The sequence below is a fragment of the Anser anser genome (assembly GCF_964211835.1).
Source record: "Anser anser genome assembly, chromosome: 18".
Lineage (NCBI taxonomy): Eukaryota > Metazoa > Chordata > Aves > Anseriformes > Anatidae > Anser > Anser anser.
The window spans coordinates 787155-802145 of NC_139739.1; the positions used below are offsets into that span (position 1 = coordinate 787155).

Below are 14991 nucleotides of genomic sequence, written 5' to 3' on the forward strand. Positions count from 1 at the left end.
TCAACTATCAATATATTGGGATTCTCTTATCAGTGTAAGAGCACTGTACGCACGTGGAGTGAAGACAGCCATCTAACCACGCAGATAAGCCAGAGGCGCTTTGGAGATGTGCCGTCCAGGAAGGTGTCGGGGTTGGTGTGGAGGTCTTGAAGCCTCAATCTATTCTAAACGTTCCTTGCAGAAAGTCCTTCTCTTGGAATTCGTTATGATAAAAATTTAATTTTTGTGTCTTGAAAAACTCTGTTGAACCTGGAAACCAGCCCTCCTGGAGACTCATGAGCTCTTGCCTTTCAGAACATTGTTTGCAGAGATAAAAATATTTCTGCCACACTTGTCACATGTATTTGAAAAACATATTAATCATTTAAACAAATATTAGCTCCGAAAGCCTATAAATACATTCACTGGGAGGAATATACCCTTTGTTGTAATATTACAATGAAAAATATGCTAATATAGTTGCCTAATTGCTTGTGTTTGAATAACCTCTTTTGTGACAATAAATGTTTGTGGCAGCATCATTCAAACAAGAAATGGAGAGTCTGGTGCCAGCAAGGATTACGTGTGCCTCTGCAGTCACTCCTGATGTGAGAGGAGTCTCCTGCTCCTGTGCTTGGGAGCTCTGTGGATGGAGAGCAGATGTCATGGCAAAAGGCAACCCAGTGGCTGGCTCTGCTGCTGCCCTGGCAGGGATGCTCCCAGCTCCTCCACCAGCACCCGTGTCTGGGGAGGTGAACAGTCAGTGTGAATCGAAGGTCACAGCTGATCGCTGGGAGAATCGAATCTGCATAGTACTTAGCCAAAAAAAAAAAAAAAAAGATTACGAGTAAGGGACTGGACAGGAAAGGACAGACCCCGGCCAGCTGCTGCAGCTGCCTGGCCCGGTCCCCGGGCGTGTGCGCAGGGACCAGCTGGGCCCGCTGAGCAGCACAGAGGAAGCCCCACAGCCAGAAATGTCTTGGTGTCTTTTTAAAACTTGCTTTTTGCTCTGCTACTGCATGAATTGGCAGGAGGCTGTATAATTTATAGGTGAGCCTTCAAATGGGGAAGCAAGAGGGTAAACCCGAGGTAGGAGCAGGCTCTCATGGGCAGAGAAGGGGGCTTCCCTGGGACAAGGACCGGGTGTCTCTGACCAGCATCCCATGAGATAAACCAGCTTCTCAGCCACGCTTGCTGCCTGTGGAGATCTCATTAGATGCCTTCTCCACCATCTCCTTCATGCACTTTCATTGGTAATGAAAGCATCTTCACCTGATCCAAAATGACTCCCAAATAATGTATATTGTGGGATGGGCAGAGTCCTCAAAGATTTTTTTTTCATACAAACTCAGCGTTTCTTCTTATTTTCTAAAGGCTTATCACACCATAAGAATTTAAATAACAGTGACAGAGCAGACAATACATTACTCTCGCTACTCGCAGAAGACATACAACCCTGGAAGACTCTCCCTGCACGACCCACTAGGAGGTTGTGTTGTTTGCTGCTGTGCTGAGAGCTGGGCCTCAGAACTCCTGGGGGTGCCGATGCTGCGAGTCACATCTGTGGCTGTGCAGAAGCTGCATGGGAACGGTGCCACCCCCACAAAGCACCCTTTATACTGTTGCTTCCCACAGCTTCTGCTTTGCGGAGATAAGGATCTGGGCTCTCTGGTTACAGCTGGGGCTCCTGGGCTCTCAGAGTTATCTGAGCACCATAGCAGGGTGAATTTCTGGAGGTGGAATGATTTGGGGTGAGTTAGAAGAGCATTGTCTGTGAATTGTTTGATTATGAATGCCTTGCATCCCCTTGCTGTGTCACATTACCAAAGCTGGTGTCAGTATCTGATGTAATGGAAAATCCTCGTGCACAGCCCTCCCTGCAGCAGACACAAGCCAGGGGCTGTTACTGTGGTTTGGCGTGAGCTGATGCCCGGTGAATCTTCAGCAGGAGCCAGCTCTCAGGGTCCTGAGCGGGCACCCCTGTGGCTGCAGCCCAGCCTTCTGCCTGCCTCCCTGGATGTCACCTGCTACGACAGTCTGAGTTTGGAGGTACACCCCTTCTGCCCCGCTGCCATCAGGGACACCCAAATCAGGAAAGAGTTAAACATAACAGCACTTAAGGAAAATATTGTAAAATCCACTTGAAATTCCCATCAAACTCAATTAGCAGGGCAATGATATACCTAAACAACTGGAATGGGTCGACTTTTTATGCTTTGCTGGATAGCTTCCAAGTTGATAATTAAATTGCGCTGGGCTGCGAGATAAGTGGCTACGAGTGTCTCTCATGCAGAGACTTTGGAGGCCAACGGCCTGGTGGCCACCAGTCCTGCTGGGGTCCCCGCCAGCCGCTCTCTGCTGGATGAGGCCACGAGCAGCTGCTGTCAGGGGTCCCTGCCCCGCACAGCCAGGCCCTCCCGGTGTCCCCCGGGGTGGAAGGGGCTGCCTGCAGGGGCTGGGCTGGAGACCAGGCTCAGGGCAGCCAGCCTTGCTCCAGAGGTGAATGCTGCAGGAGCCCTCCTGAAGAGGTGGCCATAGCTGGGGACACAGCTGTAAAGCATTTATATTCACCAGTAATGGAGCGATGAGATAACAAATAGCAGTGACTGCCAGCTCAGTACTGACTGGGGTGTGGGAGGAGCTGCAGGACCTTGGGGGGGGCTTCCCAAGCCCCAGGGAAGGGCAGAGCTCCCTCCGGGTGCTGGTGAGTCTGGGAGGGCTTGGAAAGGCTCCTGCTGCCTCCCCAAGTGTGTGTGCCTGACTGGTGAGAGTAGGGGTGTGATTTTTTAACAAATAGTTTGCTTTCCAAAAAATATAGCTCTGTGATGAGTGACAATATTTGTTAATTTGGATTTAATCTGGTGACTAGTGGAACAAAATACTAGAAGTATTTTGAAAGGGATATTTTTGGCAAAACAAAAGCTTCGTTTTAACTTGGTGAAAATGAAGCATTTAAGCCTTCTGTTCTGGAGAGATGCTCGGATTTGAGATAAAACTCAGTTTGGTTAACAAAAGGAAGTCAAAGGGGTGAGAAGGAAAAGCTGCATCCAAACCTAGTGGGGCAGGTAACTCCCTCGAGGGGGTAGCAAGGGGGCTGTGGTCAGGGCACTGGCAGCACCTGCCCCGGCGCAGAGGGCTGGGCACAGGTTAGCGCCAAGCAGCTCAGCGTACAAAGAGGTGGCCCCAGGGGACTGCAGCCGGCAGCTGCCTGCGCTGCGGTGAGCAGTGCTGGGGCAGGTGGGGGCACTTGTGCCAGGGCTCCGTGCCCCCTCTGTTATCTCCTGCTCTTCCTGCTGCCCCCTGCTCTGTCCTCCTTTGACTCCGCGGCGCAGAGTTCAGCTCCGCACTGTGAGCGTTGTCTGAGTGTGGCGTCTCATCTCACACATTTGGGTAAGTCAGCCATGGAATTATCCTATAATGTGGAAATCATACAATTTCTCTCTGATCTTCCCTGAGCTTAGCATTTCATCTCGCTTATACTAAATGCAGCATGACTAAGTAGGCAAGAAAGGGATTTGAGCCCTTTTGTTACTTAAAATGTGAATTAGACGTTCCTGAGGGAAGTTTGTGTCACATTTTCAAGTTAAAAATGCATCAATTATATGTACATGGACCCCTTCCAGTGTGATGGTGAGGGAGGAGCAGAGCTGGTGGCTTCAGGAGCTGCACCGCCAGCAGACACTGCTGGCTTGCAGGTGACAGGGTGGCATCCTTTAGCCCAGGCTGAGCTGCACCAGCTCTGGAGGTGGCAAGGAGCAAGCTGGGAACTGCAGCAGGCCCAAACACAGCAGAAAGTCTTGGTGGGACTGGAACAGAGGTGCAGAGAAGTCGCGTGGGCCTAAGGAGGTTCCGTCACCTGCAGCCAGGGCAACGTGTGCCACGTTCTCAGCATCTGCTGCTCTCCTTGGGCTCCTAAAAGGTTCTGTGGGATTGTGAGGGGAAGGAGAGTATTTGTTTGAAGGGGGAAAAGAAATGGAGTGAGACCCTCTGGGTGCACCAGGTACAGGCTCTAATCTAGGAACTGGAACATTCAGGGATGTACAGCTTCACAGTGACAAACTGCTCCTTCCATCTAATGGGAATCTTGCTTCCCTAGCAAAGGCTGCACACAGAGAAGCAGTCGCTGTCTGAGCAGCAATTCTATCTGATGCGTCACTTAGGAAAGAGGATGAGAGGGAGTTTCCCCTGCCCACCCTTTGCCAGCTGCATTCGGATTGCGCATGCGAGTTGCCTGCGGGTGCACGAGGCGAGGCACCAGCAGCAGCTCTCGTGCTGCAGTGCTCACGCAGCAGGGACGGGGCAGCACGCTGTGCCGTGTGCCAGAGCCTCGAGGACTCTCAGCGCCGCTGGGTGAGGGCCTCTTGTGTGAGTCACTGCTTGGGGGAGCCAGGGATCGCACAACGCTCTCGCTGTCGCTCTTTCCTCCCTGTAGAGTTGCTGGGTACGGAAGGCACTTCACTGCTGTGCCTGTAACGAGGGCCCAAGCACTAATCAGCGGTTAGAGCAATCTGCCACTGCTCTTACCCTCCCTCATTTTCTCCTGGCTAGAAATTGGATGAGTGCAATGCTTAGTGGCACTCTAACTTGCAGTATAAATTGCACTGCTGTGCATTGCGAAAGGTCAAGCTGAATGACTTGATGAAATGGATTGACCTACTGAACAGCACTTCAGTCTATTTAAGGACAACCAATTGCGGCAAGAAAGAATAGAAAAGCTGAGCTAGATGAAGGAGGGAAAATGGGCATTAAAAAGTACCATTTCCTACACCTGGATTATCCAGCATGGGGTGGAGTTGCAAACAGAGCCAGCGTGTACCAAGCCGCGTGTTAGTGGGCGTCATCTGGCAGGGTGGGTTTCCTCCTTGTGCCCTGCTGGGGCTGCGCTCGGCCCTTACAGGCTTTGCCCTGTGCTGCCACCATCCACAGAAATCCGTGAGGGAAGCAGCTGTAATCTTACATATAATTCCTCTGGTATCAGTAGAGATGCTTGTTCTCTTGTGCACCTGCAGGGCAGCATAAAATTGAGAATGCTGAGTGTGACCTCCAGTGCTGCACGCCGTGAGTTCAGTGTGTGCCTGCTGCTGAAACCGGCGTGGGGGCTGCGGGAATGGGGCCCTCCAGGGTGGTGGCCATAGCAGGAGGACACAGGTACACGGTCCCGGTGTTCTGGCATCTTGTTTTTCTAAGGCCAGCTCGGGGAGCAGCATTCACAGCAGGACGGGCTTGGTTTGACTCTCCTGTGGCAGACAGCATGCATCGAACTGGCTCAGAACGTTTCAGCACAAAAATATTCTTGCAGATTTCCTCCAAGCCTCCTGCCCACCAAGGCTACTGCTGAAGTGGCATGGCCTTGGGCTCTTCTGGAGGGAGAGCTGAGGGCTGGCTTGAAGCAGCAGGAAAGGTCTGCCACCTCCCTTCCCACAGCAAGGGGACCTTTGCAATGTCACTATTGTTCTTTGCTCCTTTTGTGGGTTTCTCTCCATTGGCAGGCTTTATTGATGAACACTACCTTGTGTCTTATGCATATTTACAGGTTTTTGTGTGTGACTGGGCAGTCAAAGTACTGTGCAAATGTTGCAAAATTGCCCATTTTCTGGGCTAACTCTGGATGCTGAACATCTCTGAATTTGGCTCAGAGTAGGAACCTTCACACCTGAACATTTCTTGTTGCAGCTGTGTTCATGGGCTCAATTAACATCTGTGGCTGTGCAGTATTGCATATGATGTATTCTTGCATCAGATCTTCTTACGGGACTTTGTCCTAAGTCAGGAGTCAGAAGAAGCACTAGGTAATTTAGGGAATAGGCTACATGGTTTGAATAGCAGATGCTCAAAGCAGTACATGGTGAAGTGATAACTGATGCACTGGAATATAATTCCGGGGACTGTTTTAAAATAACAGACTCAGAAATTGAAGCCCGTTTGTGCTTAACTAGCCACTATTTTTGATGCAAAAGTATGTGAGTTATTCAGTGTGAATATTTAGGATATGCTGAACATAATTGCAAGAGCTATGGTAAAGCAAACCCGACGTTTAATCTGGTTTAGGTTGATTTCTTATGCATTTTCTCTCAGGATTACAATTGAGCCTCCCTACTGACAGGACTTCCTGGCTGCTACTGTAATTAAAGCACAACGGTGACCTGCACTGCAGTTTGGAGGACAGAATTATGGGTATTTGTTCAGTAATGATCTCTGCCGTAAAGCACAGTGCATTATATTCCATTTATGATCCAAAATACGAGCATTCATGAGCAGCATTACTGTGGTATCACGGCACAGTGCGGCTGTGTTTTTGTGTGAGAAGGGAATTTGCATACTGAATGTGTAATTACATGGCAGTGATTAAGTCACAGGTAATGCTGGTCTCTCCTTAAATTGCAGAGGGCACAAATATCAGTCACTTGTATTCACTGAAGCCATACCTGCAACTCTTCTGTGCTAAGCACAGTTTGCAGTGATGCTGAAGAGGTTGCAGAGAGAAGGGAGCCCGGACCAGCAACACCAACATCTCCCCGTCACAAGCCTGCAGATTTCCTTGAGGCACAAGACATTTTTCACACCAGTGTCAGAGTCTCTCTCCCCTACTTCTCCAAGTGTCAAATCTCATTTGTGCTCCAGCTCTGGTGACGACATCTCTCTGGATAAATTATTCTATTGCCCGATTGACCTCTTGGTTATGAATACTTTGCCCTAATATTACTTGAGTTTTCCCTTTTCTATTTTAAGGCTCTTGATCTTTGATGCTGAAAGTCTCTGTTCTTTCCTCTTTTGGGCAGCCCTCTATCACTTTTCTGCTTCTGAGCTCTTTCTGTGCCAGGCGTCCATGCTATGGAACCCGCTGCATGGAAATGCCGTGTTGTGTAACATATTCAGGAGAAGGGAATATTCCCCAAGTCCCCACAACGAGGAGCAGCCAGGTGTTTGGCAGGTATGTGTTCCAGCATGGGGGAATGCTAAGCATGACTGGCAGCTGCTGAGGGAGCTTTCTTGTCACGAAGAAAGGGGAGATCAAATGGTTGCATCCTCAGCCTTATGTAAAGGGAGCTGAGGCAGGTATGAGCAGGGCGAGGGAACCAGGAAGATCAACTTGTTGCAGCAGCAGACAAAATAAACTGCATTAAACAGAAAAAGTGCATCCTGGAGCATTTTGCACTGGACCTGAATCTTCTGTGTTTGGTGCTCTGCAGTGTGGTTGGTATTGGGGCGGTGTCAGGACACTGATGCCACCAAGCTAACTTGGGGAACCAACCATCCCAGCTGCCTGCAGAGCCTGGTAGCCAGATGCAGGGAGGAAGCAGGGATGCTTCTTTGTGGATCTCAGCTGCTGGGGCTGTTGGAGCAGCTGAAAGATCGCGTTTTCCCTCCAACCCAGCTGTGGTGCTCAGCAGCCTTTGGGAAGGATCCCAGCTGCTAGAAATGACAACTTTACTCAACAGGCTGAATTGGGAGCTCTTTCCAGTTCCAAACACTCTTTTTTTGAGATGAAAAAGGTTAAAGAAACCCAGCTGCTTTCAGAGTTCAGCAGCTGAGCTGGGGGGGTGGGATAAAGGCTCCCCAGGATGGGAGGGAGATGCAAACCCTTCATCTGCCCTTTGGGTAAATACTGCAGGAATGTTATCTTTAAACCAATACAACAACATGGGGTGAGCTGTGCGGTGCTGCCTGCCCTCCCTTGGTCCTGCCCCCAGGGCCTCCACACTCACTGCAGCTGGAGGGCAGCAGGGCATGGGTGGGCAGGTGGAGGAGACTGGGGTGATGATGGGGCCCGTGTGCTTGGGACGTGACCTGAACTGTTTACGTGCTGTGCTGATGTGGAGGCAGGGTGCTGCCTGGAGAAAGGCTCTTTGAGCACTTGTGTAAGATGGTGAGTCTGCTTCCAAATTCTTCCAAGGACAGCAACGTCTCACCTCCAGAAGCAACCCTAACCATGGGGAACCCTCATTTCTTTCCAGGAGTGAAGCAGGGTACCAGCTGTGTGCTAGTTTAAACCAACATTGATTTTCATAACATCCCTTTAAACCTGATATAGATACAGTTTCACAGGGCACTCTTGGGACAGAATTGCTACCACCTAATTGATTTTGATTTTATTTTCACTGCAGCAGTGTAATTATGAAAGCCAGCTATAATTATTGAAACACAACTAGAAGTATTTCATTATTAAAATACCCTTATGACTTATTATTAATTCATTAAATAAATTTGGATTATATTCCTCAATAATTAATGCACTGAAGTTTATTCTGCGAACTCTTCCTTATATTAGTAATGTGTCAGTTTTTGGTATTAAAGGAAAAAAATCCATCAAAGTATCAGAAAAAAGCATCAGCTCCTTATAAAACGAAGTCAGATCAGGGAGGCTTTGGTCAGGTGTGAAACCAGTCTCACAGAAGCCGGGGAGCCCAGCTGATGCTCTTTCAAGCTCTGTGTGCGCTCAGGGACCGTTCCTTAAGGGCTCTGGTAGCTGCGTGGCGTCCCGGCGGCAGGTCCCGTGGGAAGCTTGCACCGTTTCTGCTAGCAGAGGATGAGTCTACAAAACTCAGCTTCCCCACTTAGCAGGGCTGAGTTTCACACATTGTATTTGATGTGTGTTTACAGAAAAAAACACAACAACAACAGACGAAAACAGAGACTGAAGAGATGCGGTGGTTCAGAAGCTGCGCTCCTGCTACGGAGCTTAACGGAGGCACGGGGGAAGATCCCAGCTAACTCGCTGTACCGTGTTGCTATGGCAGCCCGAGTTTGGAAAGTAAGCAGGTTTCAGGGAAGGGCTGCTCCTCTCCTGGGAAGGTGTCTGCTAGGAGTAACTCCAGAAAACAGAGGTGGGTGAGAGTCCAGCTGCGGTGATGCTGCCGCTTCCCTGCCCCGAGGCCGCGGAGAGGAGGTGGGGTGGCACGGTGCTGCAGTGGCCCCTGATGAAATATTGAAAGCCAAGGGAAGCTGGCAGGCGGTGAGAGCACCTCGGCTTGGGCTGATAAAGCCACTGAAGCCCTTGGCTCCCCAGCAGTGTGCTCCTGGCTCCCCGCACCCAGCAGGAGCTGCAGCGGCTCCACCAGCTCCGGCCGGCGCTGGCTCTGCAGAGGGACTGTCACGGCGGCTGGGGGTCGTGCCCAAGTGGCACGGACAGCTCAACTGCCCGTGCTTATTTCTAAAACTGAGAGAGACAAAGAGCAGTGTTGTTCTGGAAAGCTGCTTGAACGAAGCAGAGGGAAGTGAGGGCGTTCCCACCGGCCTGCTGCAGTCTCTGTCGTGGTGCTCTTTGGGCTCTCTGCTCTGCTTACAGCCCCTTTGCTCGTTTGTCGTCCTCTTTAACAGCAGCACTCCCAGGCACTCACTGATGAAGTTCCGTGACAGCCTAACCCCTCCTCACCATTCATGAATGGATGAAACAGTGCGAGGAAAAAAAAAAAAGAAAAAAGAATTTGGGGCACGTTGTTTTGTCATTGGGTGCTGGGAAATGTGTGGCACAGCTTGCTTTGTAACCTACTCAGAAATAAAGTAAGCCACGCTCATGGAGGGAGAACACGGCAGGAGAACACTGGAGAACAGCTGAAGGAGTCTCTGAAGGCTCAGGCTCTCACCTGGACGCCTTTCCAGGGGATGCAGCAGTGTGAGGACAAGCAGCTTGCTGGCTCTGCCTGTGGTCGGGGACTCTTTCTCTCCATCTCCTCCTGTCAGACTGAATGCCCATTTGGCACGTGTGGATGTTGCTCTGCCTGGTGTCCAGGGCAAGGTACGTATCCCTGCGGGCACTGAGAGCGCTGAGCGTCCCCAGCACTGAGCAGAGAAACCAGGTGCTGAGAACTTGTAGAGACGGCCGTGGGCAGGCAGGGAGCTCCCTGATAAAAGACCCTGTAAAACTCCAGAACAGTTGGAAAAGAAGAGAATAGGTTGTCCTAGGAAAGTAGGAGCTCAGTGCTACAGCGAAGAAACCACGAGCAGACTCATGATGCTGATCTGCTAGAGAAACAGCTCCCTTGCAAAGCATTTGTAAAGCAAAAATAAGTCAGATAAATGTGTGTAGGTGTTTATATGATTTCATCTGAATTATCATATTGCTTACGTGAGTCAAAGTAAAAGATGCTTATGTTTAGGAACACTTTGAAGTATTTATTGTACTGTTTCCTAAAGAATTAAACTGCTAATTCAGAGAGCTCAGCTGGATTTACTGTTGTCTGGCTGACTTGGCGAGACAGTTGGGTTTGCCAGAGTTCTGTGTTTCTGCAGGCAGATGCACTGCATGTGAGCAGATCAGTTTGCTCACACGCAACTCGCTCTGACACATGCTAGACCCACTAGAACCAGCAGGCATACACCAGACACACAAGTAGGCACAGCAAATATGTCCTACACGTTATTTTCACATTTTAACAGGGCACGTTGCAAGGCTCTGCTGTAGGAGTCAGAAGGACATTCATACCTTTGTCCATTTTTCTTGGGAGCTGCTGCTAAAATAGATGAAGCTGATAGAAGTACGTGTCCCTGAGCACACCGTCTTCAAGGCTTTCTCCGGGGAATTGAAATGCCACTCCGGGAGGCAGCTAATCCAGCAGCATCTTGGCTGTTGCGTCGACCTCATCTCCAGCGCCTGCTTGTCTCACCAGATGCTTCTCCGCTTCTCCTTGCCTCTTCCCCAGCGCCTCCCTCGGAGCCTCTCCCCTTCCGAGGCCGCCCTCTCCCAGCCCCCAGCCCCTTCCTCGCCCCACAGGCCGCAGGCCAGGGCTTGTTCCCTGTATCTCTGGGCCATTGCCTCCTCCTCTCTCCCCGTTTTGGGCAGGGTCTCCCAGGGACAAGCCCTTGCAGCGCCAGAGGGAACCTCCCAAGCTTCCCACAAGCGAGCATCTCCCTGGGCCCACGTCCTTTGGCAGACCCGTGGCCAGGGCTGGGGGCGGCTGTGAGGACAGGTCATGGTTTTGAGAGACAGTGCTGGAAAGTAAACCTGCTTTTTGTCCACAAGAAAAACCCTCATCAATACCTGATTTTAAGAACAAGCCTCCTGAAACTTAGGCTTTTCCAGCTTCCCTCACACTTCCTATAGTTTGTAGTTTAATTATCAAAATATGCTGCACTTCTGCACTGATTCCCTCTCCTGAAAGCTCCTTCTCTAGCATCCTGCGGTTCTCTATGACCTCAGAGGGTAAAGCTCTTAAGTTGCCCTTGAAGACAAAAAGAGAAAGTCTTGTCTGAGGTGAAGTCAGTATCTATCCAATTTTCAGCTGCCGTCACATCGAAATGAGAAATCTGAAGCAGAGCCAGGCACAAATAGCTGATAACAGACTTTCAGGTGCACCTCTTCACTTATCACTTCTAGGGTCACCTCTGTTTCTAAAGACTTGTTTTCCTTAAAAAAAGATTGCTTAGGACATTTAACAGTGTGGTGTTGTGATAACAAAACCCTGTGAGGCTTTAGTTTTATGCCTGGGCTGCTGCAGAGATGCAGAGTCTCCTAATGCCGGTAGTCCTGAATTCGTTTCTGAAATTATTTCATGAATTAAACCAGTGAGAGCAGAGAAGGCAGAGCTCTCCCTGCAGGATGTTTCCTGCCCCGCCGGGCACTGCAGGATGGTGGTGGCTGTGACATGACAGGGGCAGGCTGTTGCATGTCCCCTGGTGCGGGATGCGGGTCTCATCCCCTTCCCCGCTGGGTTCTCCTCACCCTGCGGGATAGAATGGGGCTCTCTGAGGGCCAGGCTGAGCTGGGAGCAGAAAGGGAGTTATGAAGTGACGGAGACACAACTTGTTTTGAAACAGGGTGCTTGGCACATACGGAGAGATGCACACAGACTGGTGCACAGATTTGTTTAGCAAACAATAACCTGTGTTTTGTGCATGAATAAATAATTAACCTTATTTAAAAGGAGGAAAAAAAACCCTTTTGCTGTATACAAACCTCCTCTTCCCTGTCTGCTGGGTGCAGGCAGTGTCCCTAAGCCCCTGTGAGCATGTCCTGGGGCTCAGCAGGTTGCACCTGTGGTGCTCTCCTTTGCCGCCGCTCGGCACTGAGGGGACACCACCGGGGCATCGTCCCCTGCACGGGAGTGCACGGTGCGTAGCCGGGCTGATGGCCGTGGGCCGGGGCCTGCTGCTGCCAGTGACTTCTGTAGACAGGGAGCAGAGCCCTGCCAGCACCTTCACCTGGGTCGGTTGGTGGCTCCCCCTCACGTGCCAGCACAACCATTTTCTCTGCTGCACTTTCTCTTGCCTGCTCCAGCCCAGATTTCGTGGAACAAGCAAAGCCTCTCCCCATCTGCTTGCGGATCATTTGTGGGGCTGAACAATCCAGCTTTGGTGAAGCATTTGTGGGCAGGCAGCCTCCAAGTCCTCAGCTGTACCCTGTCATTTCTGCTTCTGCACTCAATTAGACTCAGAAATGCTGCAAAAATACTGAAGTGTCGAGGCGCTGCAAGTTTGTTTGGCCGAGTGAGGTGTTCTCCCCCGCGCACGGCCCAGCAAGCAGGCTAGTTTAAGGTCCAGGGGCTGGTTCCTCTCTGAATTAACCCGACACTACCACGGCACACAAAAGGCTCAAACTCCTTCTCTGTGTCACCGTTATCCTTCAGTCTTCTGCTGTTCCACCTGCACAGACTTCTGCCTACCCAAGGCTTTACATTTTGAATTGTTTTCTGATGCTGAGGATGCTGCAGGTTGAATGCAACAGGTCAAATGCAAGAAGTTGAATTAGTGGTTTTTTTCCCCTCATTCCTCTGCACTTAAACTGAGCAGATATCAGAAGCCCCGGGAGTTCAGCAGCAGAAAGCTGGAGCAAGCAACTCCTCACGCGGGGAAGGCAGCACACCCACCAGAACCCAGGCACTGAAACAGAGGAGATGCATTCAGGCAGACAGTCAGACCCATGCCTCCTAATGCAAGGGAATAGCTGTGTGTCCCTGTGGAAGCCCTGAGCACCTGGTAGCCTCTATGTATTGTAGATTAAAAAAGAAAATATCCTGCTGTCTCTCCAGAGCTGTTCCTGCTCTCCCTCGTGCTGGAAGGGCAGAAAGAGATAGTGGAGACTTTAGTTCACAGCCTGCTGTCATTGAATCACCCCCCACGGCCTTTTGGTAGAAAGGTAGATGCTAAGTCCCGGGAACAGCTGGTGTCTGCAGGAGTTCCTGTGCACACTGCCTGGACTCTGCCCCGGTCCTGTCGGTCCTTCTTTGCCACTTGCAGAAGTTTTTCTCTTCAGTGTCAGGGAGTAAGTGTGAAAAAGCACACCAAATGCTAACATCATAAAGGCTGAATGAGAAAAGAGAAGAAGGAAGAACTTAGGATACTCAAATCCTAAGCAAACAGAGCTAGAAATGTCATCCTTGGGGAAGGAAAGGAGAACTCTCAATAGTTTTTGTGCCATTGTTATTGCCTACATAGTTTTTAGACACATTTGTCTCCTGCACATACCCCCTGTTACCCAGCACATGTACGTTCATCCTGTGGCTTGGCTGTAGCTCTTGGCCTGGAGAAAAGACCTTGCTGCTTGCAGGGACCAGACCCGCTTGGATGAACTCCCCTCATTTCTTCTTTTGCAGAGCTGAGGCTCCTCCTGCCACTGGCATCAAGTTTCCGTACTCCTACAGCATTCCTCCTCTTGCCAGCCAGACGTGTTCCTGTTTTCTTTGTTGTTTTAAAGTCAGTTCCTGGGCAAGTGAACATGGGCAAATCCAAGCAGTGGTGAACTACCTAATGCCAAGAAGTCTCAGCAACGCACGCTTCATCCCGTACAGTGGGATTCTGCACGGCAGCGCCGTGTTGGCTGGGGGCACACGCAGGTGAGGGGGCTGGGGGCACACCAGCACGGGGCAGCGTCCCGGCTGGGCAGGCACATAGAGCACCCCCGGGCACGACGGCGGTGGCAGCCGCAGCGAGCAGAAGCAGTGGCCCGGCTCCTGCCTTGGCGGTGCGGCAGGGGTGGCTGTGTGCTTGCAGCTAATGGGCTGTTCCAAGCAGCGGCCAGGCCCCAGGCAGAGATGCTTCTTCTTTCCACCGTTTCTAAATTTCCAGGGCCAAATACGAGGCAGAGAAAAGGATCCTCCATATGTGCCTTGCCAAACACTCGCAGATGCAAGCCCAGATGGCAGCTCCCACTCTGCAGTACCTTCTCCCTGTTCTTTTCACGGTGTCGGGAGCCTTCTTTGGTATCAGATGCCGAGTGTGTGTTTGCTGTTTATGTTCAGGAAGACTGGAGCTACTATTTTGGAGCAGGGAAGGAATTGGAAGAGCAATCATTTGTGCTGATTGCTAATTTGAATAAGCTTATTTTTTAGCTTCAGCACCAGAGGATCTACCTTTGAATATCAAACGAGGACATGGCACGTTGGCTTGCCTGTGTAAATTGATGCCCGTGCAGCACAGTGCTTTGGGCTGGCAGGGCCGGGCAGTGTGGCTGGTCTGGGCTCCGTCCCGCCTGGTGCCGGTGGCAGCCAGCAGTCCTGCCCCACCGCAGCCCTGCCCGTGTGGCCGCGATGGAGCCCACGGTGGCCCAGAAGTGACCAGGCCGATTACCATCATGCTGCTGACCAGGCACGAGACCACGCAGGCTGCCTTGCGTCGCTCCTGCACTTGCCAGAGAAATGCAAGTGATCCCTGGCCAAGGACAACCCCTCCCCACGGCAGGGCCGTGCCGTGCCGTGCCATGCCGTGCCATGCTGTGCCGTGCCGTGCCGTGCCGTGCCAGATCGCTCCTTCAGCGGGTGAGGGACGTGCTCGTGTGCCGGGGCAGCAGCACCCTGTGCCGGCTGGCGTCAGCCCGGGGACATCTGTGACCCCCCCCGCTAGCCCTGAAGGAAGGGAATACCTGTCAGCGTGCCAGACCCCTCAGATGTCTCTTTCTTATAGAGAAGATTTTGGGATAAAAGGTTCAGTCTAATTTATTCCATCAGTGTAACAGTTAAGCATTCAATTACAATATTGGAAACAGCTTTGCAAAAGAAAAGCATCGGAAAACCAGAGCCGCCTTGCACGGTTCTGCAGCGCTCTGGGGTCTCTTCCCTCCCATCCTTCCCTGCTGCGTGT

The 14991-nt window shown here is 51.1% G+C and overlaps 1 long non-coding RNA gene across 3 annotated transcripts; it reads left to right on the plus strand.

Annotated features, from left to right (window-relative positions):
• The first annotated feature begins 511 nt into the window (after positions 1–511).
• Positions 512–11186, plus strand: LOC310883273. 3 transcript variants are annotated; one of them, XR_014573439.1, is made up of 3 exons: positions 512–2683; positions 3312–3369; positions 8581–11186. It is a non-coding gene; the product is annotated as an uncharacterized lncRNA (long non-coding RNA). The 3 variants fall into 3 exon arrangements; XR_014573438.1 differs by having other exon boundaries at positions 512–3369; XR_014573440.1 differs by lacking the exon at positions 3312–3369.
• The last annotated feature ends 3805 nt before the right edge of the window (positions 11187–14991 follow it).